The 12,282-nt window shown below is 38.1% G+C and overlaps 1 protein-coding gene across 1 annotated transcript in view; it reads right to left on the bottom strand.

Moving 5' to 3' along the window:
• The window catches only part of thrb (thyroid hormone receptor beta), a 96,452-nt gene that overhangs the window by 80,357 nt on the left and 3,813 nt on the right, over positions 1 to 12,282 (bottom strand). The gene's annotated exons all lie outside the window — the stretch shown is intronic.

Here is a 12,282-nt window from a genome sequence, read left to right as displayed (position 1 = left end):
AACTGTTTTAGAGGGCTTAATGTTTAATGCTTATGTAGCATTTAAAAAATAGCAGAGTGGAGCTAGTGGTTGCACTTATGGCTGTGCCTTAGAAAAGGCAGTTGTGATACAGGAAAATGTAATTACTGTCCAAAAATAATTTAGTGCAAAGGAGGCCTAAGTGTAACTTTTGTTTGTTGTACTGTTTATAGTGCCAGAACCCACAATGCCAGAACACTCTATGTTATTATAACCGGTTCAAAACAGAAAACAATAAATATTAACACTCAGTGGTTTAATGTTTATGTGTTTGCTTTGCTTTCAACATAACTTTGTTTTTTTTTTTGTTGTTGTTGTTCAACAAAGAAACCACAACAGTGGATTCAAGTTTTATCAAGTAATTGAATGGTTGTATCACTAAGTATCAATATCACAATCATAGTTATGGTTCAGTAGGGCTCTGACTAACCCACACAGTAGGTTGCTCTCATCAAAAGTGGTCATCAGGCAGCATCTAACAGTTGTATTAAATATGACAGAATCAAGGGTGCCAGTTAGTGACGTAACTGAAGTCTGTGCTGCCTGTGAAATTATAGACCCCAGTTCATATCCTCTTTCCAAATTCAAGTCAATGTTGTAACTTTGGTCAAAGCTGCAGCTTTATTTCAAACCAGTCTTTGCCCAAACATAACCACTGTCTTTGCATCTAAACATAAAGAATCCTTACTTAGCCTACTGCCAGGCTGAGTAGGGACCTATTTGCCCATACCTATGGCGCTGTTATGGATGGATACTAGCAACAATAGTGAAATTGTAAAATAAATTCATATGATCTTGACAGTACCTAATGTGACTATCTGCACTTTCCTAGTGCCTCTTTTCCACACACTAGGTCTATAACAAACAATCCCTTATCTGAGGGGCATGGGGGATTGTCATAAAGATCATTAGCGTAAAATGTATTAGATTTGTTTAACTGCAGTGTGAATTGTATCTGTGTAGTTCATGTTAGCTAAAACCTATAGCTTACATAGGCTAACAATATCCTACATTCAGTGGGAGTAAATAGTCATAAAAATGTGTTAGGTAATTAAATTTGTTATCAAACTTCATTTCCGTCCATAGCAATCACTAGTGTTTGAATGTACAAACACTGTACTTGTACAGAGTCAATCATAGAGTAATTTAATGACATTGACAACACCAGTGAGTTATGCATTCACTTTCAAAACACAAATGCCTTTTCTGTGTTGCTGAGGCCATATAAAGAAACTAAAATGTAGTATGATCTCTACATATTGACAACTGTGAAAGAAGCAAGCTCCTCTGTGATAACTTGGTGTCACTACACTCATGCTGTTAAAAGTGAGTATCAGTCCAAATCCCTCCCAGAAACAGAAAGTGCTTTCACTAAGATGTTCTAAGAATGTTCTGAATGCTGTAGCCTTTTTTAACATCTGACATTCAGGAAGGACAACTGCAATGGAGGATAATTTAAGTGCTTGTAAAAATACCTCACAATGTTGAGTAACAATGGCAAACGCTTTGAAATAGAGTTTGAGGATATTTCCCTATTCCCTGAAAGAGGGGGTTTAAATGTATTATAGACAAACTGCTTAAAGACAGTATTGTTTAAGATATCCTTTGACTGCATCACGTTGCTGCTTAAGCAACAACATGATGACTGCTAGAGGTTTCATGCAGATGCCTTCTGTGGCAGAATAGAAGACAAACCACCTTACAATATAATCCTCTTTCAGTTGTATCTGGGGAATATCCAGGTCTTTTTCCATCCTCCTGCAGTTGGGCCACACAAACTGCTGCATGCCTGAAGTAATAATTCATGCCAGAAGTAACATCTTGATTTTTTTTTTATGTAGGGGAAAATGTCAGCAGCTTGGCTCCTTCAAAGACCAACTGGTGTAAGAAGCAGTCAATGCTTTCAACAGGAGGGAAGCCTTTGGCTTTGGACCAGCTTCAGATCTCTGGTTTTTATTGCCTTTAGAACAAAAACATGTTCTTTCTAACCCATTATTAAACAAACAAACAAAAAAAATGTAGCGCCCTTCACTCCTACATATACATGCATGACGCAACTTCTACACAGACATGTCTGAACGGGGTAGACGTGTTAATTCACACATGGACCTACCTCTTTTGCTAAGAGGTGATGAGTCCTACACCTAGACCTCATGGGAAATAGTGTCCTTTAATTACAAACCTAAATATTTGATAAACAAACAATGTTAATCTGGAGTTTTACTTATTAGAATTGTTAGAACTCAGAATAGGATTTTTAATAGGATTTTTGGAAATTCTGGGTTTACTGAAGTTTAGTGGTTCCAGTCTGCCATCGAGATGACAAAACATTTAACGGTTTAACTACACAGATCAGTCCTGGTACTGAACTTTCAATTCTCTCAATGAATGCTGAATGCAAGGTATACACTCTAACACCTAAGGAGAAGTTAAGAAGGAGAGAGGCTGTTGAAAATGCAGTATTCTTGGAAATAGTCAGCAAAATTAAAAAGTAAAAAATCTAAAAATAGACGATTTAATTAATACAAAATATGCAAAATAACAGCTGTGGTTGAGCCTGAAAATTCACTCTCAGTGTTTGAAAAATTATGTTTAGATGTTGCTCAAGCCATGTTCGAGCAGCATCTAATGGTGTCCATCCCACTCTTCAGCTGCTCTAAATTAGGATTATATTTTCACACCAATGGTGTAGTCTTTTAAAGGGTCAACGTTTACTGGTCTGATTATACAACACCCTTATGCCTGAAAACCTTCTGGTTCCTGGGAAACACAAATAACGACTCGACATCTGGGTGACACCTTTTTTTACTAGGGATTTTGTTAGGAATGGTCTTACAGGCAGCAGATCAAGTCATGACTGAAGTCACTATATGTGGAGCCAAATGCAGAGAGACTGTAGGGAAAACTCTTCTTGCAGGGCGCCCACAGTCTCAGACAGGAAGAGCAGAGAGTGGCCAAGGCAGCAGGCCAAGGCAAAACTGGAGTGGCCTCAAATTTGAGTGTCCCTGAACGACCCAGCCAAAGCAGAGCTTGGATTCCAGAAAAACAAATGGTATAGAGACCAAAGACACAGTGATCACAGTCATCAAACATCTTCTTTAAGTCTGACAAATCTGCAGGAAAGTTCAGATCTAAGACTTAGCTAAACGTCCATCACTGTTTTTTCATTTTAGGCTGTTGATTTATGGCACTAAAGTGTCACTTACTAAATTTTGTCTCAAAACAACAGGTTGTGAAAACCTACAGGAAGCTTAGTCATTTTTGGCATTACACTGAGATCAATCAAATGAGAAAGGTTCAGTAACTATAACTATACTTATAACTATAACAGCATTCTTACTGGACTATTACAGGTAGATAGTTTATCATTCCACCTTAGACTGAAGTCCTTCTGGTTGATGTCTGAATGCATTCTCAAAACTTTCTAAATTAATGTTCCTGCATTGATCACACTCAATGGATTTCAGTAAGAAAGAGTGACGTGCAATTTTTTCTTGTGCTACACATACAACACACTGACTTTAGACTGCAGTTCTTGGGGAAACTTACAATGTCTGGAACAGAGTGTTACACACAAGACTTGTGTTATGTTGTTAAATGTGATGGCTATATCAAAGTGCAATTGTCTTAGCTGAAGTAATCGGAAGGGGACATTCAACAAAGAAGTGATGAGAGGGGGAGACTGATCAGACACCGACATTATCACTTCAGTTGATTACAAGGTGGCCAGCAGCCCAAGCAAAACTACAGGAGACCGGGTGCATCTGCAGTCAGTTCACTGCATTGCCTACAGAGACAAAATGCAAATTCTGCAATGAACTAGACATTCTAGAGCTGATACTGCAGGAGTTGCAAGATGGGAGAAATGAAGCGTCACACAGTATCGTGGCTTCTCAGGACACCTGAAGACCAGACTGCTAGACACTTTTTTAGGGTGGACAAAGAGAACTTGAGTAGAAACCATGTCCTAGTTGGCTCAAATGACACAATGTCAGATCACTATACAATATTAACTTTTAAACAATACACTGGGATTATATTGTCACAGAAAAGCATTGTACAATGGATTCAATAAACTGATGAAAAAGTGATGGCTGTTCTTCTTTTACTTCTGGAGGTCTTTTTTGCAAACAAAACAAATCCTACTATTTTTCATGACAAAGAAATATGTCATCCAGTGAGGCTCACTGGTGCGCTAGGATGAATATAGGAATAACTTAAATTTAGTTCTCCATTCACTGATGTTATTTTGAGTAAATACAATTCATTGTTGGTTCCTAGTCTCTTAATGGGATTTTTTTACAGTAAAAAAATAAAAACAAAATCACCAGCCTTATCTTTTCATTTCATATGTTTCCCATCTGATTTGGACCCATTCACTCTCTCAAGGTCACAAAATATTACTCAAAAAAGACTCTGATTTGCATTAAAAGAAATATCTTTGCTATTGTAATAGCAAGTTGCAACACCCAGAAACAAGCATATTAGGTCAATGGGTTTTCAGTAAGGCGTCTGAAATAAGATCTGTGGTAAAAACAGGTCAAGAGACTGTCATGGTTTCACTATGACATAAAGATTCTCTATCAAGCTTCATCTGTCTAGGACTTAAATAAATTAGTCATGAATTAAGTTTCTTTTACATGTCCTGAAAAATAAAGTTGGTAACAAGTTGCTAAATGAGACTACAGAGGTACTACATAAATAATCCAAAAGCCAATGAAGACATCCCATGCCTATGGCACTCTAAACCACTATTACCATAGATAACCATATTTTATTTTTATTTAGTTCTATTTAGTTATTGTAGTGTACCACTATGTAATTTGGCTTTGTTTAAGTTTCTTACCAATTTCTTTTTTCAACATTTTTCTTTTGAGATTATTAAAGTATTCTCTCTATGTCAGCTGACCAATAGCAAGCTTAATTGCTAACAAGACAATGAGTTAACATACTGTAGTTCAGTCAATGTACAAATTTGTACCATCAACTTGTCTTTGTGGAACAGTTGTTACTCTAATAAATTCTGTCAAAGGTCAGCTGTCAAGACAGTTTGCTCTTGCTCAATGGTGTAAACATACAGTAATTCTATTGCACACCTTGACTTACAGTATCAACTGTGAATGTATGATTTAAAAAGTCCTATCTGTATGCCATCTTATTTAATAGTTTCTGAGAGCTGAAGAGTACAGTATGTACAGCCAATGAAACATCACACCACAAGCCTCAGTTTGCTAAGAGTTCTGCCTCATAGTCAATATCTCAGTTTGCACACTGCAGTAGCAGAATATGAAAATTAAACTTTGGTAGAAGCAAGGTCAAAATAATACACAGATTATCCAAGTTGTATGATAATGGTGAGAGAAAACAGAGTAGTGTATGTTTTTTCACACTGCACCTATTCCACACTGCACTGTAGCTGTTTGGATGGTCGAGAAGTCTAAGATGCCGAGGTTTCTGGTGTCTGACGGACAGCAAAAGGTCAACTCACACAAGACAGCTTTGATTCCATTAAGCTTACAGACATCCATATGACTGCTGATGTTTAAACAAGGACTGGGATACATTATATTAGACAGCAAAGAACATTTACGTCTTAAGGTCAATTTGTCTGATTCTGATGAAATAAGCAGGTGAAAACCTGAGTGGTGCTGAAGGCCAAAGTGTAATGGCCAAATGACTGAGCATCTCTGAGGCTAGTGGGTGCTTCCAGTCAGCAGTGGTACCAGCAGTAGTTCATGGAAGCACAATCATCAAATCAGTGCATTATTGACATAAGATGATAATGGGAAATGGTCTGCACTTATGTGGCACTTTCACTAGCTGATACTCAAAGCACTTTTACGCTATGTCTCATTAACCCATTCACACACACAAGCACAGCACAGGTGAAGTCATTTGACGTCTCTGCAGCACAGCTTTGGCATTTGTTAGTGCTAGTGTGCTTCATTTGGCTAATGTTACCTAAGCTCAATTATCTTGGCTTTATGAAAACAGTTCATTATGTAACGTTTTTTAGTACACAAATCACACAACTGCTAGTATGGGCTTCTAGTCTGCCGGTTCTCTGCAGACAAACCACTGGAGCTCTTATGAACTGGCATCAGTGCAACAAGCACGTAACACAATTGTTTCACAATAGCAAGGCTCTGCAGTCAGAGAAGTAAGAAGCTGGAGCAGCTGGTGATACCAGCTGCTGCAGCATAAAGACACATATAGACAGCCTGTTTTGCTACAGGCATATAACCAGGTTCCGTGTGCATTTAACCCGAGCTGGTGTTGCTCTCGGCTACTCTGTAAAGAAAGATTCATGTTTCTGCAGATCATTCATAGACACAAATTAAACATACATATACTGCATCTGAGTCTTCCAAAATCCTATTGTATTCCTTGAGTATTCAAAAAGAGAAGTCAGGACACAGTGAAAGCCATAATGGAGGAAGTATTTAGATCAGTTACTTAAAGTTCTAATGCATGGTGTAAAAATACGCCATTACATAACCCTGCATTTAAAATCATACTAAAGTAAAAGGCGACAGGATATACTGGGACAGTATACTGGTAACTGGATACTATCATATTGTATTACATCAGCTACCTATTATTCATGTATTACTTTGCATTTTACAAAAGTTATTTCAAGTATACATATTTATTAATATTTATTATAAATATAATAAATATAATGATATAATAATATTTATTTAAGGTTCATTTTCTGACTGTTCAGTTTGTAACAAAATCAGGAAAAAAGTGAGTCTGCAGCGACATCTTCTCTGTGTTTGTTTCATCCAGGTCAAACTTCAAAAGTATTAGGATCATTAAAATGTTGAGAAGCTGTAACTGTTAGGTATTTGGCATTTAGGCAGGAAAAATTAATCATAGCTATTTATTTTGTGCTTAAGTTATTACTGTCTGGTTTTATACTAGTGATTTACTAAATATGATGACTGCATCAAAACTTAGGCCGGCTTCACCTATTTCCAACATGCATATTAATATTGTTTTTAAACTTCCTGAAAAACTCAGATGATGTCATATTGAGGCATTCTGGAGGAGTATCTTGACCACTCCTGTACTGTAACCTCCATAGCCTCAGCAACTCAATTACTGAAGAACTAAACTGAAATACATCCCCAAATGACATCATCTAGGGGAGACTCTCAGCTACAACAAAAGAGATATTTTATTATCTCTCTTGCAGATGTAAATGTTTTGCCATCTATACACGGAGTACTAGAATCACAGGAAGCCAGTTTAAAATTATATTCAAAATCAGTTGCTGGAATTGTCCAATCAAAGCAAAGCGATCAGCCATAGTACTGCATGTATAAAAGAAGTCAATGTAGCATTATAGTTATATAGACTTGTATATAATTACTTCCAAACATCTTGGTATCCCAGTGGCCAAGCGGTTAAGTCACATACTGTGTACTCTAATCATAACATTTTTGCTTTGATGCCAGCCAGTGACCTTTGTTTCATGCCAAACTCCTCTCTCCTGTGTGCCCTTTAAAATAATGGTGAAACAACCCAAATGTCATGTAAGTAATAATAATAAGTTCTAAAATAAATTAATTCAGGGGGACAATCAATACACAGCACGGGGCATGTATCTACAAAAAGTAATGCTGTACCTACATAGAAACACAGGACTTATTAAAATATCTACCATCTACTGTCTAATAATCCAAATTCTGCATCAAATATGCAACTAAAATATAGCCACAGATACAGTGTTGCATTGTTGCAAAACAGAGCGAAATATTAAATTATGTTATTAAATTACAGTGAAACATTATTTCAAGCTGTGCCTGCAGGTCTTCACTTAAATCTCCATAAGGCAGGGCAGCCCATGTCACCCAGGGCAAAGACCTCACTGCCCCACTTACTGCTGCCTGCTCCTTAAGGTGGAGCTAGAGGTTGGTTATTCTAGTTGAGCAATAAGCCTGGAAACAGGGGCAAACAAAGCCTAAGACACGACGTAATGCCCCAAATTGACGTTTTTATAATTGCCTTGTGTGTGCTTTAGACAAACAAGCTGTGGCCTGTTAATTAATCATAGAAGCAAACCGCTGGAATGATTTGAACTATATCAGGAACTAAATACTAAATAGGATGAAATATGCATAATTGCAATTATGTCCGTGTTCAAGTCAAAACTAAATACTTCCACATGTGGCAGGGAAGTGGTTACAGTTCATTGCGGAGCAACAGTGAGTTGATGAACTATGTGGGAGATATGCTAGCAGGAATGTGGATACAATGTTTGCAGGAGGAAGGAAAAAAAATACAGTGGCAAGAAAAAGTATGGGCACCCTGGGATTACGTGGAGTTTTGCATGAATTGGTAATAAAATGTGCTCCGATCTTCATCTAACTCACAACAATACAAAAACACAGTGTGCTGAAAAGAATAGTACACGAACATTATATTTTTTCATGTTTTTATTGAACATAACATGTAAATATTCACAGTGCAGGGTGGGAAAAGTATGTGAACCCCTAGCCTAATGACTTCTCCAAGAGCTAATTGGAGCCAGGAGTGAGCCAACCTTGAGTCCAATCAGTGTGATGATATTGGATGTGTTGCTAAAAGCTGTCGTGCCCTTTAAAAACACACACCAGTTTTGGGTTTACTGTTCCAGCACTGTTGCTACTCTCCCTAGGCGTGGTCGTCCTGTAATGATGACTGCATGAGCACAGCGCAGAATACTAAATGAGGTAAAGAAGCATCCTAGAGTGTCAGCTAAAGACTTACAGAAATCTCTGGCACATGCTACCATTTTTGTTGACACATCTACAATAAGGAAAACATTAAACAAGAATGGAGTACATGGGAGGACACCACGGAGGCAGCCATCGCTGTTGCAAAAAATATTGCAGCACGTTCGAAGAGCACCTGGATGTTCCACAGCACTACTGGCAAAATATTCTGTGGACAGATGAAACCAAAGTTGAGTTGTTTGGAAAAAACACACAACACTATGTGTGGAGAAAAAAAGGCACAGCACACCAACATTAAAACCTCATCCCCACTGTAAAACATGGCAGAGGGAGCATCATGGTTTGGGGTTGCTTTGCTGCCTTAGGGCCTGGACGGATTGTTGTCATTGATAGAAAAATGAATTCCAGAGTTTATCAAGACATTTTGCAGGAAAACGTAAGACCATCTGTCCGCCAACTGAAGCTCCACAGAGGATGGTTGATGCAACAGGACAATGATCCGAAGCATACAAGTAATTCAACAAAAGAATAGCTTCAACAGAACAAAATACGCCTTCTGGAGTGGCCCAGTCAGAGTTCTGACCTCAACCCGATTGAAATGCTGTGGCATGACCTTAAGAGAGCGATTCACACCAGACATCCCAAGAATATTGCTGCAGTGAAACATTTTTGTGAAGAGGAGTGGTCCAAAATTACTCCAGATCGTTGTGCAGGTCTGATCTGCAACTACAGGAAACGTTTGGTTGAGGTTATTGCTGCCAAAGACGGGTCAACCAGTTATTAAGTCCAAAGGTTTTCCACCCTGCACTGTGAATGTTTACATGTTATGTTCAATAAAAACATGAAAACATATAATGTTTGTGTACTATTATTTTCAGCAGACTGTGTTTTTGTATTGTTGTGAGTTAGATGAAGATCGGAGCACATTTTATGACCGATTCATGCAAAACTCCACACAATCCCAAAAGGTGCCCATACTTTTTCTTGCCACCGTATATATTACTGACAAGCCTTCATATGATGCCTTTTCTCTAACCAAACACATAAATAAATTATCCGACTTAGTTAAATAATTGAAAAGGAAATAAAAAGCTTTATATGTTTCCTTTAACCTTAAATCACTTGGGAACAAATTTTCTCAATACACCGCACTATGACTCTGCTTTTAATGTCTATACCGGACAGGAACAGCTTGTGTTTCACTCATACAACCCGAAGTGTCCTTCTTACAGGCCAGATTTAAAAGCAGCATAATTTTTGTGCTGCCATGGAAATTATTTCTGACAAGGAAAATTGTGGATTTTCTTAGATTTTGAGGGCTTCTAAAGAACGTCCATCCCACTACCATTCAAAAGGATGGGATAACATAGAAATGACCATGTTATTTGTAAAATAAAGAGATTTCACACCAAACTGAACTCAGATACAGATACAGATTTGAAGTTGTTTTAAATTGATTGGAATTTCTGCATAGTCATACAGAGACCTATACTCAGCAAACATTAGTACTGTGTTCTAATGACATGTTGTGTTTGCTAAAGTTTATCAATTTAGAGGGCTAATTGATGATTAGAAAACATGAAAAACAAGGACATAATTATAACATTTATTAGCAAATTTGCACTTACTCTTTTTATTCCAGTGTTATCTTGCAGTTGACCAACATTAACTCCCATGAATTTTGAACTGCAGTGATTAGTTGCTTAATTAATGGGCATGCTTGCCAGTGCAGGCATGCAAACCAGTCAACTTACAGGATAGAGTCTCATGTTCTTTGAAAACACACCAACATGTTGACAGGTTAAATAATTTATCCAAAACAAGGCAGAATTATGTGGGAAAAACAAAAGTAGGATCTAGTTCACCTTTGCCTGTAGTGCAAGACGGTATAGTGCTGTGGTGCAAGATCACAATTACTCATCCGGCACATTATAGGATACTTACGAGGCTTCATACACAGCTGCAGCGCACTTTATGTTCTAACACCTGTTGATTATAACCACGCTAAAGTTATTCCGCAATTTATGCTACAGTAGCTCTCCTGCAGGGGTGGGCCAACCGGGCCACCCTTCACCCTCCAGACTGGTCAGTGAGCGGCAGGTGCCCTGTTGCTGGTTCACCAGATGCCCATTTAACTTCAACTTCCTTCAACTCTGAGAAGCATCCTCATACCTTAGGGATGGTATTAGTCAGGTGTCTGTTCACCCAATATACCATAAATGCAAAATTAACAGGCTGCTGCTAAGAAGACCATCCTTTGATCAGATACTCCCATATCTGTAGAGGATCTCCGGACGTTACAGTGGCCACAGTGGCTTGTTTTTTTTCCTACATGCACGCTCTGGGGCCTTATATACAGTTGTGTGCCTTTTTAAACTATGTCTAATCAGTTTACTTTGTCTAAATTCTAGACAAAGGATATTCCTGACCACAATTTGGACCCACAGGAGAGGTTCTGAATACTTTTGTGAATGAGAGTGCTTTCAGCATTTCAACTTACATATAAGTTGAAATGCTGAAAGCATTATCAATACATTTGAAAAGAAAACATGTTTTGAAGACTGATGAACAAAAATGCTGGTTTTATCAATTTTAAATTACATTTACAAAACAAAACAAAAGACAGCCAAAAGGCTGAATACCTTCCAAAGTGACTGTGTTGTGTGAAATAAAATTTTTGCTTGTACAGTCTTGTTCCATGTTGTGCCTTAAACCACAAGAATTACCACCTCTTTATCCTCACATGAAGCTCAGGAGAAACTTTTTTGAGCTTAGTGAAAAAATGCAGCTTGTAGCCTTACAAGCTGAGGAACACTTTAGGAAAAAAGTTGAAAATAAATCTTAAGCAGATAAACAATCAACTCTCTATGAAGTAACAACATGCATATAATCAACTAATTACAGGATCCTAGTAAGCATCCTCCACAATCAATGTGTACAGGGAAAAATGCCTATTAAAATGGCCTGTAAAGCTACAGTTTAGTGACCACAGAACCCATCATGGATGGAGATACCCCTGCATGACATGTACCACTGGCAGATAGAAGGTGACTGATATTGAAAAATCCTACCAGGGGCTGGACAAAGATGGACCAAAAGACAGCACAGGGTCACTAATCATGGCAACAATGAAACAAGCTCTAGGTGAAAGATTAACAGAGGCTGGGTTGTTTTAGGCAGGATCTCAGGTGCAGGCTGTGTGAAGTTGCCCCTGAGACAATCCAGCAAAGACCAGCAGGGTGGAAGATGCTAGCAGGCATGGAACACCATAACCAAGTGGCTAGCATAATGTACAGGAACATCTGTGCCAAACACAGGCTGGAACAAGGTCAAAACTGGATCCACCTCCATAAGCTTTCATTAAAGGAGCACAAAACCCCTGTTAAAATGTAGTCATTTTGTCAGTTAAGATTTAAAAGTTTTGTTCAGCCAAATCCCCTGGCCAATACCAAATCATGGCATATCTGACCTCACTTTGGGGACTATTATGTATGTACTGATGACTTACAACTGCATCAGAGAAGCTGATAGCATCTTTAGT

This window comes from Anabas testudineus, chromosome 11, assembly GCF_900324465.2.
Source record: "Anabas testudineus chromosome 11, fAnaTes1.2, whole genome shotgun sequence".
In the NCBI taxonomy this organism is placed as follows: domain Eukaryota; kingdom Metazoa; phylum Chordata; class Actinopteri; order Anabantiformes; family Anabantidae; genus Anabas; species Anabas testudineus.
This window is presented reverse-complemented; position numbering and strand designations above follow the sequence as displayed.